The 14341-nt window shown below is 42.3% G+C and overlaps 1 protein-coding gene across 1 annotated transcript in view; it reads left to right on the top strand.

The window, feature by feature from the left end:
• SIM1 (SIM bHLH transcription factor 1) overlaps positions 1–14341 on the top strand; it is a 75915-nt gene that overhangs the window by 48715 nt on the left and 12859 nt on the right. The window lies entirely within an intron of this gene.

Genomic DNA, 14341 nt, shown 5'->3' with positions numbered 1-14341 from the left:
CAAGTGAGTCCTCTAATGGGTGTGAGCCCTCAGCTTCTGCCTTGCCTGGCCAACCCCTGATGCCACACCTGCTTAAGAGGATTGTGCACAAGACTGTCAAATTCAGCCCTCCTTCTAGAGATCAGTGATGGTCATATTTGTTGCTCCTTATCAGCACCAGGTAATCCGAGAGAGAACCCGCTTCTCAATATGGAATCTCTGTTCTTAACTCTTATGGTTGTTACAAGTATTCAGGAATTTGTTTTGTTTTGTTACTCAACTCCTTATTAATTTTGTTATTATCTCATTCATTTTCATTAGAGGGGAATCTTTCTTTACAACAGAATATCAGTGGTGGACTTAATTTTTTCTTTAAAAATTTTAGACATACCACCATTGCAAGGCATTGTGACAAGGAAAAAATGGCAGCCATCAATGGGGAATGCCATTTTTTCATGGCTGCCATTTGTTTTCACCACAAAGCCCCAGAACAACACATCTATGCTTCTGTCCCACCCCTCCATTTCCCTCACCTACTATTAGGTGAGGATGCAGGACTTTTGAGAGAAAACCCATTGGCTAGTGTGAAGAGCAGGTTGGTGGTGGTTGGCTTCTGCCTTTGTTAAGAGACTTGGCAACTGTGGCAGCTCCCTTTCTCTCTGTCTTCCATCCCTGCTGGTAAATGGGGGGCAGGACATAGCGGCAGCTCTATTACAGGTATATGGGAGAGCAGCAGTTCTCCCACCTTCAAAAGATGGGGAGGATTCGTTGTCAGTGGGGAGGGTGGGAAGATTCCCTTCTCTGTGCATAAGCAGGGGAACTGGGGCACCATATGACAGCTTCTTTTGCAGTGGAGGGCTTTCCCTCAAGGCCCCCAGAACTTGGAGCTGTCAATGTGCTTAAGTATTTGGATCAAAGCTAATGGAGTTCTGGTCAGGAGCGACTTATCCTAACGAGTTGGTGGAGCGGATGCTGAACAAGATGCAACTGCCTCCAGTTCCCAGAAGCTTTGTTGCTTCTTTCTCATCCCACCCCACCCTAGTGTTAACATGAGCTGAGCTGATTGCAGACTGGCCATTCTACAGGTAGATCTGTATGGGATTTACCTCATGAATGGCCAGCCTGCAAAGTGGGGTGCAATGAGAGATAGAGGAGCAATGGAACTGGAACCGGAGACAGCTTTATCTTGTTCACTGCCCCCTGCCAGCTTGTTAGGACAGGCTGCTTCTGGTCCTGGTGAAGCCAATGAGGTTGTGTTACCTTAAACCTAAACATTCTGAGTCAACTTGAGCTGTGGAACAAGAGTCCTGTGAAACAGGAGTCCACACAATTCAGATTTAATCTGGTTAAATGCAGATTTAATCTGGTTAAATGCAATGGAATCGAACCATCTTAAACCTTAGGAACATAGGAAGCTGCTATATACTGATTCAGATCATTGGCCCATCTAGGTCAGAATTGTCTTCACAGACTGGCAGCGGCTTGTCCAAGGTTGCAGGCAGGAATCTTTCTCAGCCCTATCTTGGAGATGCCAGGGAGGGAACTTGGAACCTTCTGCTCTTCCCAGAGCAGCTCCATCCCCTGAGGGGAATATCTTACAGTGCTCACATGAAGTCTCCCAGTCATATGCAACCAGAGTGGACCCTGCTTAGCAAAGGGGACAAGCCATGCTTGCTACCACAAGACCAGCTCTCCTCCTATTTCATCTTAACTTTAAAAGTTATGCTTTTAATAGTGTTAATTAGACTTCTGTCCTGCTTCTTAGCTGAAGCTTCCAAAGCAGCTCACCATTTAAAAAGCAAAGTAGCAACTCAGCCTTCATCAAGGCCCATGTTAGCCATTCCTCTTGGTAGGTTTAACCATCAGCTGTGATAGGAACTAAGTTAGCTCCATGTCAAGTACATCTGGAAATCTCATGCAAAATGGCTAGGCCAAGATCATCTAAGAATCTTATTCTGGTAGAATGAGAAATTGAACTCGGATCTTTTGATGCTCAGTCAAGCGTCATTGGTATTAATGGTTTTATTCTCCTCACCCAACATGTTTTTAAAAAAGAGACTGCATTGAAGATTGAGGTGAACATTTCTAGTCTGGGAATCAATAGGGGGTCTCTATTAACTTTGCATATAATGGGGGATGCTTTCTTACTGGTGTGTGAGGATTTACATGTCTGTGCCATTAATATAAATAAGAGAGACTGTTTATGCATAAATCTTCAGATATTAAAGTAGAAATGTAGCACAAAGATTGGCTTCCAGGAAATGCATTTCTAAAGTGGGGAGGGGGGGGGAGAAACAGGCTTCGCTCACCTCTTCAGCACATTCTGCATGCTGCTAAAAAGCATCTATGAATGTTAAGTAGTAGGAAACACTGCTATCAAAACTAAACCATCACACTAATATGCCCAGTGTTGATATTGCAGGATTGTGTCATGGGGGTCAGAATTGTTAAAGATGCATTATTTCAAAGGAAACATTGAATCATTTGAAATACCTCTTTATATCTTTGGTGCCTATCCAGTGTGATGTGGAGAGTTCTGGTACTTTTCAGGAAACTTTTCTCTCCGCCAACCTGCTTGTTATTAAATGAATTCTAACATTTAGATGCCTTTGCTGGATATGGTCTATATCTGTTTACACACTTGCTATATTTATAGCAGGCATGGATTTGGCCCACTGTCTTGGAAGTTTGTACTACATAATGGCATACATGCTAGTACGAAATTAGAGCTGATTTTTCATTACAGTTTAGGCTTGCTCACACGACTGATTCACAGCTCCTGAATTTCAGATATTAAAGTAGAAGTAAAGCTTTACTTTAAAGTAAAGCTCCTGAATTGAGAGCTCTGAGCATGCTCCCCTTTGCCGGTCACCTGCGACTTAAAACCAAGGTGGGAAGGGGAGAAAGTGATCATGTGGGAAGCAGCAGCTGGGTAGGAGAAATTTGTCCTACCCAGCAGATCTACCCAATAGCTGGTTGAGGTAAGATGAACCAAAATTGCCTAAGGTTTTAAGTTGCCGATGACTGGCAAACGAGAGCATGTCAGCTCCTGATTTAATCCTCCTAATCCTGGTTGTGTGAACAAACAATTTATTTTTGGCATCCAGTCCAACTTGCCACTCAATAACTTTGAAAGGACTGGAAACTAGTTGGTTGGCACCCAGTTTCCATGCAGCTGGTGCCATGATTATTAACTGGGATGGGAGATATGAGGCAACTGCCAAAAATGGTTGCTCTTCCATCACATGTAACAATACTTGACCTGTGTTGTGATGGAATAATGTGCATGTGCTTGCCTCTGCTCCACATCATTGAATGCTGCTGGTGGGGGCAGGGAAATGCATAACGTCATGAAATTGGATAAAGAGAATACAGTGGCTGACATCCTGATTAATGGAGCAGCAATGCAGTAGGCAAAGCACCAGTGTAGCACCAGTGCTTCTGAAGAGTTCCAGACTAATATTGCACAAGTGCTGGTATGTGTGTGAGGGAGATTTTCGTGATCTCCCCTTCCCTTAGAAGCCCTCTGTTTTACCCCAAAATATGCCCCTGAAGGCTGAATGACCCTCAAGGACATATTTTTGGTGGCAAGAGTGCTTCCTGGGGAAGGGGAGGTGAAGAAATTTGCCCCTACCACTGACCCAGCAATGGAGCTGACTTAGCTGAACTTTTCAGAAGCAGCTGTGCTTCTCGTGTGGCACTGGTGCTTTGTTAGGATGTTGACCAATGTACAGATGACGTTTTCAGAAGCAGCCCTGTGCCCTTTATAATGTAGATCTATCATCAGGTGGCACATCACTGGCATAATGTCAATATTATCTCATTTGTTTCTGACATTGTGTTAGTCTGACTGTTCAGAATGCTCTTGTGTGCTAACCCTAAACACTTTAACCCTAATCTGTTAAGGGCATTGTGCACATAGAAGCAGGTTCCCGTATATACACTCCCTGTTGCATTCAAAACCAAATGTGCCCTGAGCACACTGTATGCCAACTAGACTAATGTTGTGGTTGTCATACTTACATAATGTAGAATAACATTTTCCTAGTGCAACAGGATTTCAGTTTTCAAAGTGTTGGAAGACGATGAGGTTATTCACATGTGTGTGCAAAACTGGGCTAAGGGAGCCCAGCCCGGTTTTGCACATGTGTGTGAACTGCCAGGATCGGCCTGATCCTGGCAGCACCATGGCAGCAAAATCACCTTAGCCACCCATTAAAACTAGGTTGAGGGAGCGAGTGCCCCTTAACCCCGTTTTTCTGATTATTTGGCAGCCGCGGCTGCTTGGAGCCACAGCTGCCAGACTGCGGGGAGCCCGAGGAGGAGAGGGGAGATCCCCATGATGCACTGCACACTTGTGTGATGCACCATGGTATTTCTTGGGCCGGGATGACACATCCTGGCCCTGACCCTGACCCTCCCCGCTACCTGGGTGTGCGGGGAATCATCTAGGCAGGTGTGGAACACGACCAGCAACACTGGATTGATTGTCTGCGGGAAGGTGGGCCTTCCCGCTCTGGAGCCCTTCTCACTGCTCATGAGAAGAGGTTCTATGAGGGACATATTTTTGGGAGGCACAGGTGGCTGTAGAGTGAAGATAGGATTGGAAAAAAAAATCCCATCCATCATTGATATTGGAAACACTGGCTGACATACAGCACAGTGGAATGCGGAAGCGCCCATCTACCCTGTGGGATTGCAATGAAGCACTGGTGGACTTGCACTTTTCTGTACGAGCCCAAATACTTTGAGTAGCACGCCCACACTCTGGAAGCTCTAATTAGATCAGAAACATGGTGTTGATGGTTAAGCATCACGTTTCCAGTCTAATTGGCACTTCAGGAGTGCGGGCATACTACTCGAAGTATTTGCACAAAAGCATAAGACCACAGGTGCTTCACTGCAAGTGTGAAGAATCACAGCTGGATTGGCACCACCTGCACCACCTTATGCTGTGCTGGATGTTGGGTCACCTGTTACATTTTCCTAGCAGGGCAACGATCCTCCAGTAATTATGGGTTTTTTTGAAGAGAGGAGCAGAAATGCCTTTTGGCAACATTGACAGGCCGGGTCAAGTAATAGCCTGCCGCTTCTAGACAAGGTCCAAACTAGACATGACAGCCTACCCATTTCTTCAAACCAAGTTCTGCTCAAATAATGTCCAAACCAGGGATGCACCCCTACATTTTAGAATAAAAGGTGTGTACAGGTGTGTTTGTGTGGGTGCTAAGCTTTCCCTGTCCATGGTTTATCACCTCACAGTGTGTTTCCCATCCCAGGAGCTTTTCTCTTCAGCCAAGCTCTGACAGGTAGCAGAAGTTAACTGCAGGGAGGTAAGAGGTAGGCACAGGGGGCATTCAACTCCCCTACTGGCATGTTAATGTTGCTCTGAAAATTGGACCCCCACCCCTTTCTTATGTATGATGAACCTAGACTGGATTTAAACAAATGGGTCTGCCACTGTTCTGTCTAATTCACCCTTACATAGAAATGGCTGGTAGGTTTTTCAGAAGGATGAAGTGGTATTATAGAGGCATTGGTGCTTGTATGTTTATGAACATACATATTATGCTTTAGATGTTTTAATGGCTTTTCAGAAACTAGCAAAGGAAATGAAGGGCAGCATGCAGACGAGCTGTGACAGGAAAGAGGAGGCAAACTCCCAATTCATATGTATTTAAATTTAATATGAACATGTATCTCTCTTGGTCCAAAACATTTCGTCAAGTTGCTTTCTTTTGGGGCACAAAAACAGTTTCTTCCAAAAGAAGACAACTCACTAAAATATATTGGGCCTATAGAGATACACTTTCATCTTAAATTCTCTCTCTCTCTCTCTACTTTTGCGTCTTCGTAATGTTCCCCACCTCTTTCCCTTTTTTGCTTCAAAATCCAGCAAAACCTATTTATTTTATTATTTATTTTTATTTATCATATTTTTATACCGCCTGATATGTACATCTCTAGGTTGTGTGAAGATTGAAAATATTTAAAAGTCAACATAGATTAAAATACACAACACAATAAAAATAGCATATAACAGTTATTAAAACAAATTCTTAAAGTTATTAAAATAATTTTGACAGGTGCAACACTGAGACAAAATAAATGTTCGTGTGCCAAAGGAAATAATTGACTAACATGACATACAGTTTGAATGGAGATGGTACGGTTTGCAGCACTGCTGCTGCAGACGCTGAAGCAGTGGCACTGCCATAGAAAAACCTTGGTAGCACTCCAGCATTACCATATTTATTCCCATTATGATAAATGACAAAAACTTTAGAAATGCTGGTAGAGAACCACCAGTTCTCTACAGCAATGCTGCTGCTTCAGGGATTGCAGCAGCACACTACAAGTCATTCCAATCAATCAATCAATCAATCAATCATTTTTATTACGGTCAAAGACCAGCAGAGGATATAGTACAGCTACAATGAAATAAAAAAAAATAATTAAAATTATTATAAACCAGATAGATACACCTAAAATGCTGCAAACCCATAGCTATAAATAACCTTAATAATAATAATAATAATAATAATGAATAATGACTTATGTCTGGATAAAACAAACCAGCCAATAACACCTGTCTGACTGTGCAAACAAGAAATAATAATTAATAATATGATTATGATTAGTGAAATACAACTCTAAATACAACTGTGGGGTGATTAATAAAATAAGATACAGCAGGATAATTCTAGAAGCTTTAGGGAGATTAATAGAATAGAGATGAAACAAGGGTAAGTATAAAACTATCTTTAAAAGTAGGGCATCTAAAAATTTAAAATTGTTAAGATAACATATAAAAGCTAACAAGTGACGTAGAGGAGCAAATTAAAATTATACAATTAAGCAAATTAAAATTATACAATAAAATTATACAACCAGGTAAAATGATCAGTAGTTAAAAATCTGCTGCTAGGGGTATTGACTGGCGATCAGGACCCGGCGGATCTTGCATGCTGCCCCGCAGAACCTGGCAGCATTGTACGTGAAAGTCCGGTTGTCATCTGAGAGCAGCATCTTAGTGTAGGCTTGACTGGAGTGCCCAGGGTATTTGAGAAGCAGGGGAGATATGAGCTTGTCACAGCTGTCTTTATAAAAGAGACATGAGAGGAGCACATGCTCTATGGTTTCCACCTCCCCAGAGTCACAAGGACAAAGCCTTTCCATGAGTGGGATCTTCCTGTATTTGCCTTCCAGAATGGCGGAGGGAAAGGCATAACACCGGGCAAGGGTGAACGCCCTTCTATGGCTTGATATTTCCAATTGCGCCAGATATGGAGAGGGGGAGTCTGTAAATCTACAATTATCTGGGGTCATAAAGCTTGGCACCTTACTTAAATCAGCCTGGCATTCTGTGTCCAGAATCCTCTGTTTGATGGCCATTTTTGCCTTGTCCCAGCCCATAGCCAGCAGAAGGGACGGGGAGAAGCACAGATGCACCACTTTGTTGTAGACTGCCCATTTCCAAGAGGATTGAAAGTTGCCCTACAGGGTTAGCAGGGCCAGGCCCCGTGGACAAAGGGCTAGTTTGAGTTAGTGGTTGAGAACTGTCATCCAAACGTTGGCCTCCACTTTTATCATGCCAGTTTCCAGCCGTAGGGTGGCATTGGAGACACAGCAAGGCACTTGTAAGGTCCCTCTCAAGAATTTAGATTGAACACATTCCAGTATAGCAAGATTGGATGGCGATCCTGGGTGGGCACCATATAATAATTGTGCCAGAAGCTTGGTTTTGTATAGTTTGAGCGCTGCAGGTACGTAATGGCTGCCTCTAGAATGAAGGAACTTCAAGATGACAGTGGAGCTCCTCTGTGCCACTAGGGCAACATGATCAAATTGGGCCGTTCTTGAGCCAGAGGCATGGATGACCACCCCCAGGTAAGTAAAGCAGGCGACCTGCTCAATTCTGTGTCCATCAATATTCCAATGGTAGGTCTTCAGTCTTCTAGCGAAGGCCATGATCTTGGTTTAACAAGTCATACCAATTCCATTGGAACTATGTATCAAGTTGGCCAATGATTCCATCATGCCACCATCTTAAAACAATAGTCTTTTTCCAGCCTTGTTTAAAACATCTAGATCTACATCCCAAGTGAGCTAAATTGTTTGGATTTAAACTGATTAGTTCCCAGTTAAGTCAATGTGGCTTTTAGTTAACAGTCTTCTTTAAGTTTATTGGCCTAACTGGATTGTGTGTTATGTTCTAAATGCCTTATAATGAGTGTTCCATATTTGATCCAAAACCGCAGAGGCCTAAAAGGGATGTGACATTATGCTTGTTGTTAGGGCGGATGGGCTTGTCTTTAAAGGATCACAGTGTGGTGCAGAGTGGCTTTAAATCCTCACCTCAGATTGTTCCAGCCTGGATTGGTCCATCTATGTGCTATTTAGTGAAGGGAAAAAGTTCTCATTGGTGCCAATGGGTGCTTATACTTGTTAAACAGCAGTGGCAGGTCCCTGAGAAGGACTGTAGTGGAGGGAATGTTAACATCCTTAAATTGGCAAAAGGGCCTGAGCAGAGCCATTTTGACTCAGGATTTAAAAAAAAACACAAAAAAACCACAGCCCTGTTTTTGCTGAGAACAGCAAGACAGCAGAAACACCTGTCATTATGCACTCTGCGCATGGCCTTCATCCCTAGTCAAAACAAGGCTGAACTTGGAGCATGAGAATGAGATCACTGGCTTCTGGCTTGTTTTGAATTGGGAGTGGGGAAAGCGCTCATGCAATTGTTTATCAGAGGCCTGGATGGTGCAGAAGGGAAAAAGATGAGTGGTTACTAATGTGGATTAGAAATGCTTAGGATGGAGAAGTCAACTTTGAAAGCTGTTTTAGCAGGCCCCAGGGACGGGGGGAGCATTTTATTCTGAGGCTTTTACATTTGGTCTTTTTGCTTTACTTTGTACTTGCTGCTGTCTTTTTGCAATTGAAGACTTCAGTAAAAGTGTGTGCCTTGACTGTATTCTGCTTCTGTTATTCTTTGTTATGAGCAATAAAAGAGATATTAGAATCCTTCATCTTCTTTATCTTTACTTGTCGGAACAATGCTTGGCCTAGCAACAGCCTAGGACTATAAGGTTCCCTTGGTTGGGGGAAAGGCCCAGCTGGGATAAAGTACACATTCTCAACCGGCATACTCCTCTCCCCCCTCCAGTGATTATACACATGCCAAGTTGGCAATCATGAAGGGACCCCCTTCACTCTTTTTATTGCTTATTAAACACATGATAGAGGTCCCATCTGACAGCTGTTTATTCAGTTAAAAACAAGATTGACAGGCCTAATAATGTGCTTAACATGATGTGTAGTTTGGTCCTCAGTATAGTCTCATTTTTCAGGGGAAATAAAGATAAAACAAGGTTTCAGTTTAACTATGCATTGGTTTGTGAGTTAACGAACTATCTCTTAGCATATATTGGATTTGCCTCTTTCACGTGCACATTGCCAAAGTTCTTAGGAGAAACTGGATGAAAGTCATTATCTCCTAATGGCCACTCAGGGTGAACAAGAAGAGTGAGAAAAAATTGTTAAGTAGTAATAAAGGATAGGACTGAGATGATCAGAGTGCTTCATGTATGTAATTTCCCTCTCTCTTGGTTGCTGATAATTGGTACGTGTGACTTTGTAGAAATTCCATTTTGTAGTGAATGATAGGGGGTAGAGGTTTAGGATATTATTCTGTACTGGGAATTGTTGGTGGTTCCAAGAGGTACTTTCAAAATATGAGAAGGGTCAACTATCCAGGTGCCATTAAAAATAGGTGGAAGTCTGCCTTTTGGTGTACCTTCCTTCTAATGTGTGGACTGTCATTTGGCCTCCTGAAAAAGCCAAGACTGAGCTTGCAACATGTCACCTACTTGCCTCTCTCTTTAGGAGAAAATGTCATTTTGTGAGTCTGGTTTTTGCATGGTTTGTGTCTTTTTCCACACGTAGGTAACTTTCTAATTGGCCTTTATGAAGTTGACTTTTCAATTTGTCACTCTTGGCTTTCATTACCATTTCTTCCTGCCAGAATTTCTCATAGCTAACTACTCTGCTCTCCAGTAAAATAGTCTTTTTCTTTTGACTATTGCTTTGGTGTAAATCTAGCCTCCAGTCTGCCCATAATAGTATTTCTGGAAGTACAATAAAATGCACAAAATGACAGAAACAAATCTGTAAACTGTACCTGGGTGCCTAGTGTCATAACTCAGCTACCCAGTCCTGTCTCTCCTGAGATCAGCCTTTGCCTTAACTTTGGCAATGTGTTCCCCTCAATGATTCCATATCTCTAATTTCATAATCTCAGGAAGACAGTGGGCTAGGGAGACATGACGCTAAGCATCTGGTTGTGATGGAGAAGAATTATTCCTGGACTGGGTGAACAAGGTTTCTAGAATGTTGCACCAAATAGGTTGTGAAAGACAAAAGAACTATCCTTTCACCCTAATGAAAATGGTGGAAAATACTAAACATTGCATTGTCAGATGAATATTACATTTAAAACTGTCTTATATGAAGCCAATTGCAACACACATTCTCTCCCACTTTGGTTCATAACATATGAATAACATGGTGCTTCTAAAAGACTTTGACACCTAACCAGGAGATTTCTGAATGTCACCTGGCATAATTAACCAAATCTTATGACTCTTTAAAACTGCAACTTTTCATAGTCAACCAAATTGAACTTAATGGGGTTTAGTTGGGAGCAAACATGCCTAGGATTGAGCCCAGAGTGGAGGTATAGCAATGTGTCCTTCCTGGTAACATTTAGCATTATGCATGATGTAACATCACCACATTCTGCATTTTCTTGCTCTTGACATTCTAGAACTACAATGAAGCTAACTTTGTCAAGCTAACATCATACCTTAGTTGATGATCTTAGCTTCATTGCAGTTTTCTGTAGCATCAAATCAGAGATTCTCAGTAACTTCCAGGTTCTTACGTCATGCTCCTCAGCAGCATGCATGCCTTGGGAATGTCAGATTCCCATTAAACTAACATTGTGCAGATCAAGAGAACCCACCCACTGTATCATCCTAGACACCAGGAAGAGGGGTGTGAGACAAACAGCAGTGAAAGCTCCAATGCTTTTTTTCATCCTCTGATTGGCTTAGTGAATCTTTGTGAGTGGGCGGAGGTGTAGGTAACTGTAAAATACCTAATCTATGCATGAAGCAGAATAAGGTGGAAACCAGGCAAACTGAGTTCAGACTGGATCACTTGCTTGCAAAATACAACCTTACAAGCAAAAGCCTAGCACCGCAGAAGGAAGATTCTAGTCAAAACTCTCCATGTTTTTCTGGTTATAGGGTATTTTTCACATTGGGGGACATTCAGAATTGTTGTCGTTCACCTGAAGTCTGAAAGAGCACAGCCTGTTGTGTCACCTTGGAACGCAACCCATCATTCTGCTGAATGTGTAGTGCAGGCCTTCCTGGTGGTTACAGATATAAATCAGGCCATTTTATGAAACGTTCACTGTGCCCTGTCACCTACTGCAGTGAAACAAACACCAGTGGCCATAAGGGACAAACCTGACAAATGATCCTAAATTTTTATATATTCAGATTAATTGTAACTCGTCGATGAACAACTATACAAACAAACTTCTTGAACAGGCACATTAATTTATAGCATTTCATGAATTTCCAGTTATAAACATTTTGCTACATTGATACCGTACTGAAAGGTTGGCTTTGAACAATCCTCTATAATGAGCCACTGTTTCTGGCTCATTATAGTTTTCCTGTTATAATGTCTCTGTTTTATAGTGGCCAAAGATTTTCCTGCTAGGCTTGATTAAAGTTTTGTAATGAATAACTCCTTTGTTAAGCTTTCATTAATCTTATGCATTTAATATACAAATGCCTCAGATACAGTATATTCAAGTAAATCTAAGTTTAATTTACTGAGTAAATTTTAATCTAATTTACTCAAGTAAATTTGGGTCCAAAATTTGGATCAAAGTGCAACATTTCTAGTAATTTCTGAAATGTTTGTTTTCAGGGCTTGTGTCTAAATTATAATCATGTAACCATCTTGTTTGTTCTTGTCAGAAGCCTCAGGGCTCTGAACACATTCTTGGGGATCAAGTACTTTTATTCACGTTATTCTACCCATTGGATGGTTCAGCAAAGCCTAACTTGTGCCTCTTCATTGTCCTAATTCTTTTCAATGGCTGCTTTTATTGACTTAGGGCAGGATCCCAAGCTCTTGATTAATATTTGGAGCTCTGGACATGAAGAGCTCACCCTAATCATCACTGCTTTGAAGTATGCCCTGATTGTTCAAGAGAAACAGAATCATTTGGTGATGGTGATGATATCTTATGACTATATAAACATATTTGGAATTTTTTTTTTAAATGCCGTGTGTGAATGGGCATTCTCTGTTGCATACATGGAGAGTTCCCTTCCTCATAGAAGACAATAGCACAGATGGTCTGCACTTTGATGTGAAGACCCGATGTGCTCTCTAGATCAGTGTTCTTCATTGCAAGGCCCGGGAGGCAGTGGTCGCTCCCACTGACTGTAAGTGCAGCTCCTTGACGAATTGTTTATCAGGCCTGTGCTGTGCGAATCTTAAGCCGAATACTCCGCACAGCCCACAGCATCATGTGGAGGTGTCCATTCCCAGTGCTGCACCTTGTCCAGAGCTGGTGGGGCTCCTTTAAGGGAAATAGAGCTCTTTGAAGCTTGGTGCTGTTTTGGAAGGCACTCACAGAGTGTTGGAAAGTGTAGACTTTTGTGCTGGTCTGGGACTGAAATAAAGATTGATTGATTGAAGTGTAGACTTTCCCAGTGCTTTCCCCATAGAGCTCTGTACACTTCCTTGTGTTCAATGCATACTTTCCAAGATGGCACTAGGGCTCAACAGGGCTCCATTTGGCTTAAAGGCCCTGCAAGTGCTGGGGAAAGTGCAGAGCTGTGTGGGGTCAGCATGGTGGGGAATGGCTCTCACACTGAAGGTTTTTGGCCATAGCTCCTGCTTGAAAAATAGTGAAGATAACTGCTCTACAACATCAGTGGAATCATGGTGCAATATAAGAATAATCTACCTTGAGAATTTTTGAATGTGATACATGATTTATTTATTAAATATTAGATTTTTAATTAAATATTTATTAAATACACATGCTTTTATTTGTGCAGTGCTGGATAGATACATCATGCCCTCTGGAAGCTAGTCTTCACAAAATGGAGGATGTTACCATAAGGACCGAAGTCTGAACCAGACCATGGTATACGTGGTTACTGTACCAGTACTCATGGTACAGGGGGGAAGGCAGGGTTCAATCTACCTTCTCCCAGACAATCGATGTTAGTTGCTTTGGTGTGCAAGCTGCATGTCCACATTGCTAGGAGCTGTGTGGATCACTATGCACATTGCTGCTGGCAGTGAGGATCAACAGAGCAGGGACTTGTTTCCCTGGCCTCTGGATATCCCACAAGGCACTGCATGATGAGTGTGGTGCCTTGGGGGAGTCTGTCTTTATGTCTCTTCGGGCTCTGTGGAGCCTGAGGAGACACACAGTCCCAGCATCTGGGTTAAAGGAGCTCATGCTCCCTTGACCTCAGGGAAGAGTTGGACTTGGAAGTGGGGTTAGGCTGGGCAGGAGTGCCTGGATCTGTGCGGATCCCAGTGCTCCACATGAGCAGCCTAGTCCAGACTAGGCTGCCCCAGCCTGGGCTAGGCTGCTTGTGAGAACAGCCTCATAGTTTGTTAGAAACTCCTGTTGCATACAATTGCCAGTGTTTGTTTCTTCATGTGTGTAAAGCTTACAGATGATGAACTCCTGCCAACAAACCCAAATCTCAAAAGACATGCAGCTATAATTTTAAGAACCGCCTTTATGTTGGAAGCAGATATGTACTTAATTTAAAAAAAATCCTACATATTTTACTAGGTGGTTTGTGATTTTGAAAAATTCATCTACAGATGTTGAAAAATATCTTTAGAGAGCTTTCATGTGGCTGAAATAGGTTATGTGCCATCTCATCATTCAAGCTCCAGCTTGCCATGTTTTCTGAATGTACATGGGTTAAATTTTGTCCTACATAGGTACTATATTTGATCAAATGTGGGTATGTAACCCAAGATCAACACACATTGTAATGGTATAAAATTATCGTATGCTGGTGGATCTCAGCTCATCAGGTAACATTTACATTTGGTTGCAGAATGGAAAGGAATGAATGGAACAGAAGATGAAACTTCAAAGTTGTATTTGAAACAGTTTCAGGTTTCAAACAGGTGTACTTGAAAAGGTGTACTTGAAACAGGCCCAATGTGTTTCAAGTTGGACGACTCTTCTTCAGAGGCAACCAAACCAGAAGATTCCACCCTTGATGTGTTGGACCTC

The sequence above is a fragment of the Hemicordylus capensis genome, chromosome 1 (genome assembly GCF_027244095.1).
Source record: "Hemicordylus capensis ecotype Gifberg chromosome 1, rHemCap1.1.pri, whole genome shotgun sequence".
NCBI lineage: Eukaryota > Metazoa > Chordata > Lepidosauria > Squamata > Cordylidae > Hemicordylus > Hemicordylus capensis.
The sequence above is the reverse complement of the archived record's forward strand: the minus strand, read 5'-3'. Positions and strand labels throughout refer to the sequence as shown.